This window comes from Chlorocebus sabaeus, chromosome 20 (genome assembly GCF_047675955.1).
Source record: "Chlorocebus sabaeus isolate Y175 chromosome 20, mChlSab1.0.hap1, whole genome shotgun sequence".
NCBI classification, from domain to species: domain Eukaryota; kingdom Metazoa; phylum Chordata; class Mammalia; order Primates; family Cercopithecidae; genus Chlorocebus; species Chlorocebus sabaeus.
This window is the reverse complement of record NC_132923.1, coordinates 52,626,301-52,639,995: the sequence shown is the minus strand read 5'-3', so window position 1 is coordinate 52,639,995 and position 13,695 is coordinate 52,626,301. Positions and strand designations below refer to the sequence as shown.

The following is a 13,695-nucleotide window of genomic DNA, read 5'->3' as shown; positions in this document are numbered from 1 at the left end:
TTTAGTAGAGACAGGGTTTCACTATGTTGGCCAGGCTGGTCTTGAACTCCTGACCTCAAGTGATCTGCCCGCCTTGGCCTCCCAAAGAGCTGGGATTACAGGCATAAGCCACCACGCCTGGCCCTACCTAGCTTTAAAAGAAAGCATATATGCTATTTTGACCATCAACCTGAAATGTTTCCTTTGTTAAATTTTTCCTATCTATGCCTGTTACACTTCACAAAACTGTGGAAATTATATATTAGACAGTGTCCTAAGGGTTTTCAAAACTGATGTGAAGCCACATTAGGAAGATATATAAATAAATGTAGTTGCCCATCCAGAATTGGCATGTGCCAGATATATAACAACATTTAATTGCTAGTTTCATCCCTTTTTAGTCTTCATTTTGACCTCCCTGTGGCATTTATCAGGATTACACATTTTTTTATCTAGTGTTTCCCAAACAGACCATGCTTTTTTACACTTGTGCCTGTGTAAATTTTTTTTTCCTTTACTCAGAATGACTTTTCCCATTTGTGCATCTGCCATACTCTTATTTATCTTTTAAGATTTAGTTTAAATATCGCCTCTGATATTTTTCTCTGATGGGTATTCTTTATTAATATCTTACATGGTCACTGTTGTTTTAAAACATTTCATTGAGAACAGGTACCATATCTTACTTTTTTTTCATATTGCTATCATCTGGAAAGAGCTTTATGCTTGATATATGCTCATTAAATGTTTGCTCATTGACTTAAATGAGCATTGGTCTCCCTTTAGGGATGCAACTTTCTTTTATCCATTTGAAAGCTAATTTGAACATAATTCATACAAATAGGGGTTTTAATTCATGCTTTTTTGGAAGGTCAAAACAAATTATCCAAAGTTACTACTTTTTTCCTTTTAACAATTATTTATTCACATAAGATTTTTTCCAAATAGTTATCAGGTCCCTGCTTGTGTGTTAGGTATTCTGCAAGGTGCTGAGAATACAATGATGAGTAAAACCAACCTTTATTCCTGCCCATATGAAGCTTATCCTTCCAGGGGACAGGGAGATTAGTCAGATGGTCATATAAATAAATGTAGAGGTACTATACTTTGAGAAATGTGAAAATTCAGAATAACTTTGCACCTGAGTTTTTTGAGATTTGTTTTGTTTGGTCTTTTGTTTGACTCTTTGCTTGCTAAAGGGATTCTTAGTGTTAGAAATTCAGGCAACTTGAAGGCTTGAATATAAGTATAGATCAAGTTAATCGCTGACATTATTATACCACCATAATAAAATAGAGGACAAACCCCAGCTAAACAGTAGCATATTTAAAAGAAAGTAGTATTGTATTTGTTTTGTTTTGTTTTGTTTTGTTTTGCTACACAAGTTACCAGTATAACAGTTGTGGTAACAGTAATATATTAATTGATAGTAGTTATCATTTCACTATTGTAATAATTTGAGACATTTTAGAAAAGATTTTGCTGCACTGAATTACCTTTATCTCTCATTTTGCTTCTTAAATAAAGATAATTTGCATGAATAAAGTGTTTTCATTTTGAATTATTTAATTTTTTTTCTTTTTTTCATAAAACCAAAACTTCTAATATTTTAGAGACTTGTCATCTTTAATAATGCTGTGCAACTACATGACTGAGTTTCCTTAAGGAGAAAAAAAATTAATGCTCTAATTAAGTATTAAAAGCACAGTTTTTCTAATTTATGTATTTTACAAACGATTACAGTAACAAGCTGGGTGCCCTGGCTCACACCTGAAATCCTAACACTTTGGGAGGCCAAGGTGGGTGGATTGGTTGAGTCTCACTCAAGAGTTTGAGACCAGCCTGGGCAACATGGCAAAACCCCGTCTCCACAAAAAATACAAAAACTAGCTGGGTGTGATGGCTCATCCCTGTAGTCCCAGCTACTTGGGAGACTGAGGCAGGAGGATTGCTTGAGCCTGGGAGATTGGGGCTACAGTGAGCTGTGATTATGCCACTGCACTCCAGCCTGGGCGACAGAACAAGACCCTGTCTCAAATAAATAAATAAATAAATAAATAAATAAATAAATAAAGATTACAAAAACAAAACAATTAAAGAATTTTAAAATGCAGCAAAAAGAAAATATAGCCAGACCAAAACAATGTGAATGCAATACAGCCTGTCTCACAGGAGGGATCCAGAAGCTCTCTGTTAAGTTCATGAATTATGGCTGTTAGCATTATTATCGCAAATAGATGTGTTATATAGTCAATAATAACATTCATAGCACTTTAAAATAGATTTAGATTTCATAAAAGCTGTTTGTTTTTTATATTTTTTCTAAATTTGCTAGCATCAATGCAATACTGTATAATTAATAAAAGCAACTCCCTATAACTTGTGCTTTCAGTCTTCAAAATAATCCTGTGAAATAAGTGATACCATTTCCCCATTTTACTGATGTGGAAATCAGCTCAGAGAGGTTAATTAATTTAAACATAATCATGCAGCTGCTAAGTAATACCTATATTTGATCCCAGGTTCTTCAGATTCTCAATTCCAGGTCACATTATCCCTTTAAAGTCCTTTTGGTATGATTCTTAAAATCAAACTCTAAACCACTAAACAATAAATTGTTTCACAAGATTTTCATGAATTTTACATGTATCATCTTCTTAACTTTTATGCTTTGAGCATTTTGGGAGTAGGAAGACTGTCTCAGAAGGCAGCAAAAAAAGAGAAGGAACTGTGGGGTTAGGTAGACGTTGATCTGAATCCCTGATCAATCATTAGCAGTATGATCATGAACAAATGATTTAACCTCTCTAAAGCATCAGTTTTAGCACCCTTAAATTTTGAATTTGGATAGAGAATACAAAAGGAAGAGTAGTTTGGTGAGAAAGATTAGATAGATTGGCCCAGCCTCCATTTTCCTTTCTGGTTGAGATATGTTTCATATACTTATAACCAGGTAATTTATTAAGCAAATGAATTTGAAATTATCATAATTCCACCATCCAAATAGAACCTAGTATTTGGCATATGTCTTTTTGCTTTTTTTCCCCTATGCTCTTCATCACTGCATAGTCCAGTCCTATGAGCTCAGTAGCCAATTAAGATCTACCTCCTCCAACCCTACACTTGACCCTTTCCTTCAGTCTCTTATATCACAGTTGCTACATACTACATAATTACATCTGAGTGACTTACTGCCATATTTTACAATCGTTTTAAAACAGGCCAGGTGCAGTGGCTCACACCTGTAATCCCATCAGTTTAGGAAGCCACAGTGGGAGGATCACTTGAGCCAGGAGTTCAAGACCAGGTGGGCAACATAGTGAGACATCATCTCTTCAGAAAATAAAAAAGAATTTTTCAGGTGTGATGGCACACACTTGGTCCCAGCTACTCTGGAGGCTGAGGCAGGAGGATCACTTAAGCCCAAGAGGTCAAGGCTGCAGTGAGCCATGATCATGCCACTGCGCTCCAGCCTGGGCTACAGAGCTGAGACCGTGTCTCTAAAAGAAGAAAAAATATCCTACTCCACAATAAGTGTGTCTATTGAACTTGTATTTTCTTTTAGTGCTTTCTGAACTCTAACTTATTTTTTGTTCTTGTATAATAATTAACCAGTTTTGCCCTCCATATTTATTGAATAATTCTTATTTGACCTCTTATCTGAAATTCTACCTTTACTAATGTGAAATTAATATATACATCTGTCTATTTCTGAACTTTTTTATTTTTATTGATGCATACTATTTTTATATATTCATGAAGTACATGTTATATTTTAATAGATGCATAGTATGTGTAGTGACCAAAGCTGGGTATTAGAATATCCAGTACCTTGATCGTTTATTATTTCTTTTTGTTGGGAACATTTCAATTTTTCTGTTCCAGTTACTTTGAAATATACAATATATTGTTGTGAAATATACAATATAACCACCCTGCTGTGCTATCAAATGCTAGAACTTATTCCTTCTGTCTAACTGTATGTTTGTTCTCAGTACCTTAGTCCTCTTCCTCTTCATCCCTTCCCCCAACACACATCCTTCCCAGCCTCTGGTAGCTGTCTTTCTATACTTTGCTTCTAAGAGATCAACTTTTTTAGGCTCCACATATAAGTAAGAGCATGTGATATTGTCTTTCCATGCCTGGCTGATTTCACTTTACAGAATGATCTGTTTCCATCCATGTTGCTACAAATGACAAGATTTCATTCTTTTTTTACAGCCAAATAGTATTCCTATATATATTAAATTTTCTTTACCCATTCATCTGTTGAAGGACACTTAGGTTGATTCCATATCTTTGCTGTTATGCATAGTGCTGCAATAAACATGAGGATTCAGGTATTGCTTTGATATACTGATTTCCTTTGGATTAGTGGAATTGCTGAATTGTATGATAGTTTTATTTTTAGATTTTTGAAAAATCTCTATGCTGTTTTCCATAGTGGCTGTACTAACTTACCTTTCTACCAACAGTGTATAAGAATTCCCTTTTCTCTACATCCCTTCCAGCACTTGGTATTTTTTGTCTTTTTGATAATAGCCATTCCTCCTGGTACAATATCTCACTGTGGTTTTGATTTGCATTTCCCTGATGATTAATGGTGTTGAGCGTTTTTTCATGTAGTGGTTGGCCATTGTAAGTCTGGTTTTGAGAAATGTGTATACATATCCTTTACCCATTTTAATTAGTTTATTTATTTTTGGCTATTGAATTATTGGAGTTCCTTGTATATTCTGGATATTAGTCCCTTCTTGGATGAATAGTTTGCAAATAGTTTCTCCAATTCAACAGGTTGTCTCTCTACTCTTTTGATTGTCTCCTTTGCTCTGCAAAAACTTTTAATTTAATATAGTCCCATGTGCCTATTTTTGTTTTTATTGCTTGTGCTTTTCAGGACTTAGCCATAAACTCTTTTTTGTTCGTTAGGTTTTTTGGTTTATTTATTTATTTATTTATTTATTTATGAGTTGGAGTTTCGCTCTTGTTGCCCAGGCTAGAGTGCAATGGCACGATCTCAGCTCACTGCATCCTCCACCTCCTGGGTTCAAGTGATTCTCCTGCCTCAGCCTCCTGAGTAGCTGGGATTACAGGTGCCCACAACCATGTCCAGCTAATTTTTGTATTTTTAGTAGAGACAGGGTTTCACCATGTTGGTCAAGCTGGTCTCAAACTCCTGACCTGCCTCAGCCTCCCAAAGTGCTGGAATTACAGGCGTGAGCCACCGTGCCCCACCCATAAAATCTTTAACTAGACCAATGTTCTAGAGCATTTCCCCTGTGTTTTCTTCTAGTATTGTTATGGTTTGGGGCTTTATTTTTAAGTACTTAATTCATTTTGAGTTGACTTGGGGATATGGTGAGAGAGAGGGGTCTAGTTTCAGTGTTCTGCATATGGATATCCAGTTTTTCCAGCACCATGTATGGAAGAGAGTGTCCTTTCCCCACTGTATGTTCTTGATGCCTTTGTCAAAAATCAGTTAATTGTAATATGTGGGTTTATTTCTGGGTTCTCTATTCTGTTCCATGGGTCTCTGTGTCTGTTTTTATATCACTACCATGCTGTTTTAGTTACTATAGCTTTGTAGTATATTTTGAAGTCAGGTAGTGTGATGCCTCCAGCGTTGCTCTTTTTGCTGTGGATTCCTTTGGCTCTTCAGGCTCTTGTGTGGTTCCATACAAATTTTAGGATTTGTTTTCTATTTCTGTGAAGACTATCATTGGTATTTTGATAGGAATTGCATTGAATCTGTAAATTGCTTTGCATAGTTGATCATTTTAATATATTTATTTTTCTGATTCATGACCATGGAATGTCTTTCCATTTGTTTCTGTCCTTTTTAATTTCTTTCATCAGTGTTTCATAGTTTTTCTTGTAGAGGTCTTTCAACTTCTTGGTTAAATTTATTCCTATCTATTTTATTTTATTTTATTTTGTTTTTTTGTAGCTATTATAAATGGAATTATATTCCTGATTTCTTTCTTAGCTAGATGATTATTGGTGTATGGAAATGTCACTGATTTTGTATGTTCATTTTGTATTCTGCACCTTTACTTAATTTGTTTATCAGTTCTAAGAATATTCTGGTGGAGTCTTTAGGTTTTTCTGTATGTAAGATTGTCATCTGAAAGGAGGGGCAGTTTGGCTTTTTCATTTTCTGTTTAGATGCCTTGTATTTCTTTCTCTTCCCTGATTGATCTGGCTAGGACTTCTATTACTATGTTGATTAGGAGTGGTGAAAGTGGACTTCGTTGTCTTGGTCCCATTCTTAGAGGAAAGTCTTTCAACTTTTCCTCATTCAATATGTTAGCTGTGAATTTGTCACATATGATCTTTATTATGTTGAGGAATGCCTCTTCTATGCCTAATTTGTTGAGAGTTTTTGTCAGGAGGGGATGTTGGCTTTCATCTAACGCTTTTTTCTGCATCTATTAAGATAATCATATGATTTTTGTTGTTCATTCTACTAAAGTGATGTATCATGTTAATTGATTTGTATATATTAATCCATCCTTGCATCCCTGAGATAAATCCCAGTTGATCATGTTATATTATATATTTGTTGTGTTATTGGATTTTTGTTAGCTAGTATTTTGTTAAAAATTTTTGTGTCTATATTTGTCAGAGGTGTTGGTCTGTAGTGTTCTTTTTTTTGTTCCCTTGTCTGGTTTTGTATCAGAGTACTGCTGGCCTCGTAGAATAAGTTAAGAAGAATTCTTTCTTCTTTAATTTTTTGGAATAATTTGAGATGAATTGATGCTAATTCTTCTTTATAAAGTTGATAAAATTGAACAGTATAGCCATGCAGCCCTGGGCTTTTCTTTAATGTTTGATGGGAATATTTTTATTACATATTCAATCTGTTCCTCATTATTGGTCTGTTCAGATTTTCTATTTCTTTCTGGTTCAGTCTATTTCTATTTCTTGTAGGTTGTATGTGTCCAAGAATGTATCTGTTTCCTCTAGGTTTTCCAGTTAGTTAGCATATAGTTGCTCATGATAGTCTCCAATGATCTCCTGTATTTCTGTGGTGTCAGTTGTAACATATTTTTCATTTCTGATTTTGTTAACTTGGATCTTCTCTCTTTTTTTCTTGGTTAGTCTAGCTAGCAGTTTATCAATTTTGGTTATTTTTTTAAAAAAAAGCCCCTTTCATTTTGATGATCCTTTGTATGTTTTTTCTATATTTCATTTAGTTGTGCTCTGATCTTTATTATTTCTTTCCTTCTACTAATTTTGTTTGGTTTGTTCTTGCTTTTCTAGTTCCTTGAGGTACATTATTAGGTTGCTTATTTGAAATCTTTATACTTTTTGGTGTTTATTGCTATAAACCTCCCCTTAGCACTGCTTTTGTTATATTCCATAGGTTTTGGTATATTGTGTTTTCATTTGTCTTTGCTTTAAGATTTTTTTTATTTCTTTCTTAATTTCTTCATTAGCCCAATAGTCATTCAGAAGCGTATTATTTCATTTCCATCAATTTGTAGTTTCCAAAGTGCTTCTTGTTACTGATTTCTGGTTTTTTCCATCAGGATCTGAGAAAATACTTGATATGATTTCAAGTTTTTAAAATTTGTTGGGACTTGTTTTGTGTCCTAACATAAATGGTCTATCCTGGGGAATGTTCCATATGATTATTAGAAGAATGTGTATTCTGCAACTATTGGATAAAATGTTGTGTAAATGTCTCCTAGGTACATTTTGTTTACAGCACAGTTTATGTCCATTTTTTTTAGTTGATTCTGTGTCTCGATAATCTGTACAATGCTGAGAATGGAGTGTTTAAGTCCTCAACTATTATTGCATTGGAGTCTGTCTCTCTCTTTAGATCTAATAATATTTGCTTTATATATCTGTGTGCTCTAGTATTGGATGCATATATATTTGAAATTGTTATATCCTTTTGCTGAATTGATCCCTTTATCATTATGTAATGACCTTCTTTGTCTCGTTTTACTGTTTTGACTTAAAGTTTCCTTTATCTGATATAAATTTAGATACTCCTGCTTGTTTTTGTTTTCCCATTGTATAAAATCTTTTTCCATCTCTTCACTTTCAATCTATCTGTGTGTTTACAGGTGAAGTGAGTTTTTTTGTAAACAGCATACAGTTAAATCATGTTATGTTTATATATTCAGACAGTCCATATCTTTTATATATTCATACAGTCCATATCTGGATAATCTGATTTATTTACATTTATAGTTATTATTTATAGGTGAGGACTTATTCCTGTCATTTAAAAAATTGTTTTCTGGTTGCTTTGTATATCTGTCATTCCTTTCTTTCCCTCTTATTGTTTATCATTATAGTTTGGTGATTTTCTGTAATGGTAATATTTGAGTCCTTTCTCTTTCTCGTTTATGTGTCTGCCCTACCAGTGACTTTTATACTTTCTTGTTTTCATGATGGTAAATATTATTGTTTCACTTTCAGATGTAGGACTACCTTAAGCATTTCCTGTAGAGCTGGTGTAGTAGGGATGATTCCCTCAGTTTTTGCTTATCTTGGAAAGACTTTTTTTCTCCTTCATTTTTGAAGAAAGGTTTCTTGGTTAGTCTAGCAGTTTATCTTTGGTGGCAGGGTTTGTTTTTTCTTTTAGCACTTTGAATATATCATCCCTTTCTCTCCTGGCCTGCAGGGTTTCCCCTGAGAAATCCACATTAGTCTGATGGAGGTTCCCTTATATGTGACTTGATGTTTTCCTCTTTCTGTTTTTAGATTTCTGTCTTGTCTTTGACTTTTGACAATTTCAGTACAGCGTGTCTTGGAAAAGACCTTGTTGGATTCTGTCTATTTGATCTTTGAGTTTCCTGTATCTGGCTTTCTAAATCTCTTAAAAGAACTGGGAAGTTTTCAGCTATTATTAAATTACATGAGTTTTTCTGTCTTTACCCATCACTTTATCTTCTGGAAAACCCCAAATTTGAATATTTCATTGCTTTAAGGTGTCCCCTATATCGTGTATGCTTTGTTCATTCATTTTTATTTTTTATTCTTTTTTGGCGGGTATGTCTGAATTATTTCAAAAGACCTGTCCTCAGTTCTTCTCCTTGATCTAGTCTGTTGTCAAAGCTCTCAGTTGTATTTTTTATTTCATTCATTGAATTCTTCAGTTCTGGGATGGATCTGTTTGGTTCTTTTTTTTTTTTTTTTTTTTTTTTTTTTTGAAATGGAGTCTCGCTCTGTCACCCAGGCTGGAGTGCAGTGGCATGATCTTGACTCACTGCAAGCTCTGCCTCCCGGGTTCACACCATTCTCCTGCCTCAGTCTCCCAAGTAGCTGGGACTACAGGTACCCGCCACCATGCCTGGCTAATTTTTTGTATTTTTAGTAGAGACGGGGTTTCACTGTGTTAGCCAGGATGGTCTCCATCTCCTGACCTCGTGATCCGCCCGCTTCGGCCTCCCAAAGTGCTGGGATTACAAGCGTGAGCCACTGCGCCTGGCCTGTTTGGTTCTTTTTTATGCTATCTATCTCTTTGTTGAATTTCTCACTCATATCCTGAATTGTTTTCCTGATTTCTTTGTATTGTTTGTCTGTGTTCTCTTATATCTCACTGAGCTTCTTTAATACCATTATTTTGAATTCTTTTTCAGACATTTCATCATTTTTTGTTTAATTGGAATCTGTTGCTGGAGAATTATGTTCTTTTGGAGGTGTCATATTTCTTGCTTTTTCATGTCTCTTGTATACTTACATTGACATCTCCACATCTAGCATAACAGTCATTTCCTCCAGTTTTTAGGATTGGCTTTGGTAGGGTAAGACTTTTTTCTGTAGATGTATCATCATGTTGGTTTGTTGGGCAGTTTAGCTTTTATTCTGGGTTGCATGCAGTAGTGTAGTCTCTATGATTTCTTCAGCTGTAATTAGCATCAGTGGGTGTCTGTGATTTCCTCCGTGGCTTAGGCAGCATTGTTAGTGGAGCCTGTGGCGAGGCTTTGCTGGGGACAGGGACACCAGGCATCCTGATCCTCAGGCCCCAGTGGTGGTAGCAGCAGGCCAAACACACCCGCCTTTGGTCCCCTGGTGGCCATAGACTGGCATCAATTTTAGCAGGTCCACGAGGGCCAATTCTTAGGCCTCCATGTGGCTTGCTCAGGTACCAGTAGTGGCAGTGGTAGACTGGGCGATGGATGAGACCTTAGTCTCCCGTGCAGCATGTGTGGCATAAGCAATCATAGCAGTGATGACAGGCCAACCCTCAGGCTCCCAGGCAGTCCACACTGCTGCTAGTGATGGTAGCAACAGACTGGACAAGCCAGGCCCTAAACCCTCAGGTGGCATATGTGGGTAAGTGCCAGCAGTGGTAGTGGTGGCAGACTGGGCAGGCCCAGCCTCAGGCCTGTAGTGGGTGGGACAGAGCAATCCCCAGGCCCTCAGATGGCATACTTGAGCATTGGGGTTGCAGTGCCAGGCAGTGCAGGCATATACTCAGGACCCTCAATGGTGCACATGGGCACAGGCTGTGTTGGACCAAGTGAGGCAATCCCCAGGCCCTCAAACAATGTGTTTGAGTGCAGGCAGTCGGTGGTTTGGTTCTGTTGTTAGACCCCCTGATGGTGCATGTGCATGCCGGAAGCAGCAAGCAGAGTGGATGGATCCCCAAGCCTCCAGACAGTGCACTCAGTCACTGTGGGAGGTGCCACCAGGCAGGGAAGGCCTGTCCCCAGGCTCCTCTGTTGTACCTGTGGGTGCAGGCTGTGGTGAACAGGTCTGTCTTTGGGCCACTGGACAGCAGTTTTGATGCCAGTGGCTGATGACCTGAGTCTTTTGTCATGCTTCCTGATCATATGTATGTGTACCCAGAGTGATAGACAGAGGGGGCCACTTCCCAAGCCCCTCAGGTGGTGTGCTGGGGCACTGAGAGGGGTGGCACTTAAAGGGACAGGCCTGTCCTCAGACTCCCATTGGTGTACACAGATACAGACTCTGGTAGGCAGGGAAGGACTATTCCTAGGCCCCTGGATAAAATACTTGAGAGGTGGTAGGCAGAGTGAGTCTGTCCTCATGCCCCCAAATAGAATCCAGATGGGCCAGTTCCCAGGTCCACTGAAGGTGCTGCAAGTACATGGCAGCCCTGTTATGGGGGCTGGGCATTGCTATCAGTGGCAGTGGCCCCAGGCGGGTGGCTCTCAGGCTCTGGGGAGTGTATGCTTTGGCTTCCTTTGCCCCAGAAACAGCCTTCCCTAGTGTGCTGTCCTGCCTGTTCTTTGGAGTATAGGACACTGTGTGGGCTCGAGTGCTGGGGACCCAGCCGCACCATTGGGTCCAGCTAGCACTGTACCACTGGAGCCCCCTTGGTGGACATGGGGCACTGTCAGTTGGGCTCCAGGTTGTATAGAGATGCATACCATCTCATGGTAATTGGCTTCTCAAAGTGGCACTGTGCTTCAGCTTCTTGGGTCCTGGGAATGGGTGTGGGACCTGGAACAAACTCCCTCTCTGGAACAAGGCTGTTGTGTGAACTCCAGGCAGGTCCCTATACTTGTCTCAGAATTCACAAGGGTTGTGGGGATCTTACATGGCTAGGATTGCAAGTCTGTGGTGGAAACGTGGACCACTGGGGATCTCTCAGTTACCCTTTCCCCGCACTGGAGAACCTCTTCTGGCTCCCAGCTGGTCCTAGCCAGGCCAGCTGCTTCACTTCCTTTTGCTTCCCTGCTCCAGATGTTCCCTGTCACTTCCCTGCTAAATTTCAGTGTTCTCTCTTAGAGGTTTTATTCAACATGTAATTACTCACTGTCCTTCTTTGTGGAGGAGAGTTCTGGGTCAGCCATCTTGAAGCCCTGACCTTTATTTTTTAGTTCTTTTTGTCTGTTTTTATACTGTATATGTCTCTGCTTTATGTAGCTTTAAAATATTTTAATATTAGATGGGTCCAGTCTCTTCACCTTTGTTTACCCTTTCCAAATTTTCTGTTCTCTTGCCCCATATGCATTATTTTAGAGTCAAGTTAGGTAATTTATATTTCCTAGAAAATCATCCTTATCTCCTGTATGTTTTCTCTTTCTTTTTTGATTAGACTTGCCAATGGTTTATGGGGTTTTTGTTTGTTTGTTTGTTTGTTTGGTCTCTCTAAAGATTGATTGAATTTGGAAATTAACAATAAAGTTGCATATTAATTAGGAGAGAACCTGAATCTTGAGAAGTTGCCATTATGAACATGTTGCTTCTGCATTTACTCAAACATCTTCTGTCATTCAGTAAAGTTTTAGAGACCCCCCCGCTTCCTCCATATAGGAAGGAATTTATGTCTTAAAGTTATTGCTTAAATTTTTATTTTGGTTGCTATTATTAATGTGTTTGCTTTCCCATTATAGTAGGATATGGGCAAAACATATTGTTTCTATGTTTATATTATAATTGACCATGTTACTAAATTCTGTTATTGATTTCCACATTTTTCAGTGATTCCTTTGGATTTTTATTGACAATCACAGGAGATTGGCATATCATTTTGTCTATTCCTTTTCGGTATTTACATCTCATTTCCATTTTTGTTTTATTATATGTATTAGAATGTCTAAAACAATATTTTAATGCAGTAGGGCTCTTGAGCTTTCTTGTCTTGTTCCTGCTTTGAATGGAAATGCCCAAGAATATACTTTCAGGGATCATTTCTATAGTTTGTTGCCTTTCATGTTTTGCCACCAAATATAAAGTTGGCCATTTGGCTGAGATAGGTATTCTTTCCTTCTGAAACTATTCCAATCAATAGAAAAAGAGGGAATCCTCCCTAACTCATTTTATGAGGCCAACATCATCCTGATACCAAAGCCTGGCAGAGACACAACAAAAAAAGAGAATTTTAGACCAATATCCCTGATGAACATCGATGCAAAAATCCTCAATAAAATACTGGCAAACCGGATTCAGTAGCACATCAAAAAGCTTATCCACCATGATCAAGTGGGCTTCATCCCTGGGATGCAAGACTGGTTCGACATTCGCAAATCAATAAACATAATCCAGCATATAAACAGAACCAAAGACAAGAACCACATGATTATCTCAATAGATGTATTTTGTCTTTTTTGACATGTTAGTGTGATGAATTATATCAGGGAGACATCCTCACTTTCCTGGAATGAATACCATTTAATCGTGGGGTATTAACATTTTAATATTTGCCTGAAATCTATTTGCCAAAATCTTAAGTGTTTTTACTTCCATAGTCATAAGTTTTATTAATCTATATTTATATTTTTCTGAAGTGGGGATTATATGGGATTCGTAAAATGAGTTTAGAAAGTTTCCATCCTTTTATTCTGCAGAAAATTTAGGAACATTGAGCTATCTTATATCTATTCCTTATAAATTTTAACAAACTAATTCTTAGATATTGGTCTCTTTGAGTTTTTACTTTTTGAGTCAATTTAAGAAATTTATATTTCCAATAAAATCATCCATTTCCCTTTCTAATTATCATTGCTTATATTATCTTTATTGTTGTATTTATTGTTAATTAATGCTATTTCGAGGTATATTTTTTAGATTGCCTTGAGGCTTGTCAGCTTTATTAGTATCCTAAAGATTTATGATGTATTTGCATCTTTTCATATTTATATTTACAAATAAAATCTTCTGCCAAATAGCAATCATTTACTAATCTATTCATGTTATGTATTTAATTTTTAATAATTATTCCTAAAATGGAGTAGAACTGGACTGCCACTACTCATTTAGAGTTTATGTGCTTTTCAAAGGGCT

At 37.0% G+C, this 13,695-nt stretch overlaps 1 protein-coding gene and 1 pseudogene across 8 annotated transcripts in view; both read left to right on the top strand.

Moving 5' to 3' along the window:
- PRKACB (protein kinase cAMP-activated catalytic subunit beta) overlaps positions 1-13,695 on the top strand; it is a 167,825-nt gene that overhangs the window by 149,304 nt on the left and 4,826 nt on the right. The gene's annotated exons all lie outside the window — the stretch shown is intronic.
- On the top strand, positions 12,581-12,660 carry LOC119626530 (small nucleolar RNA U3; annotated as a pseudogene).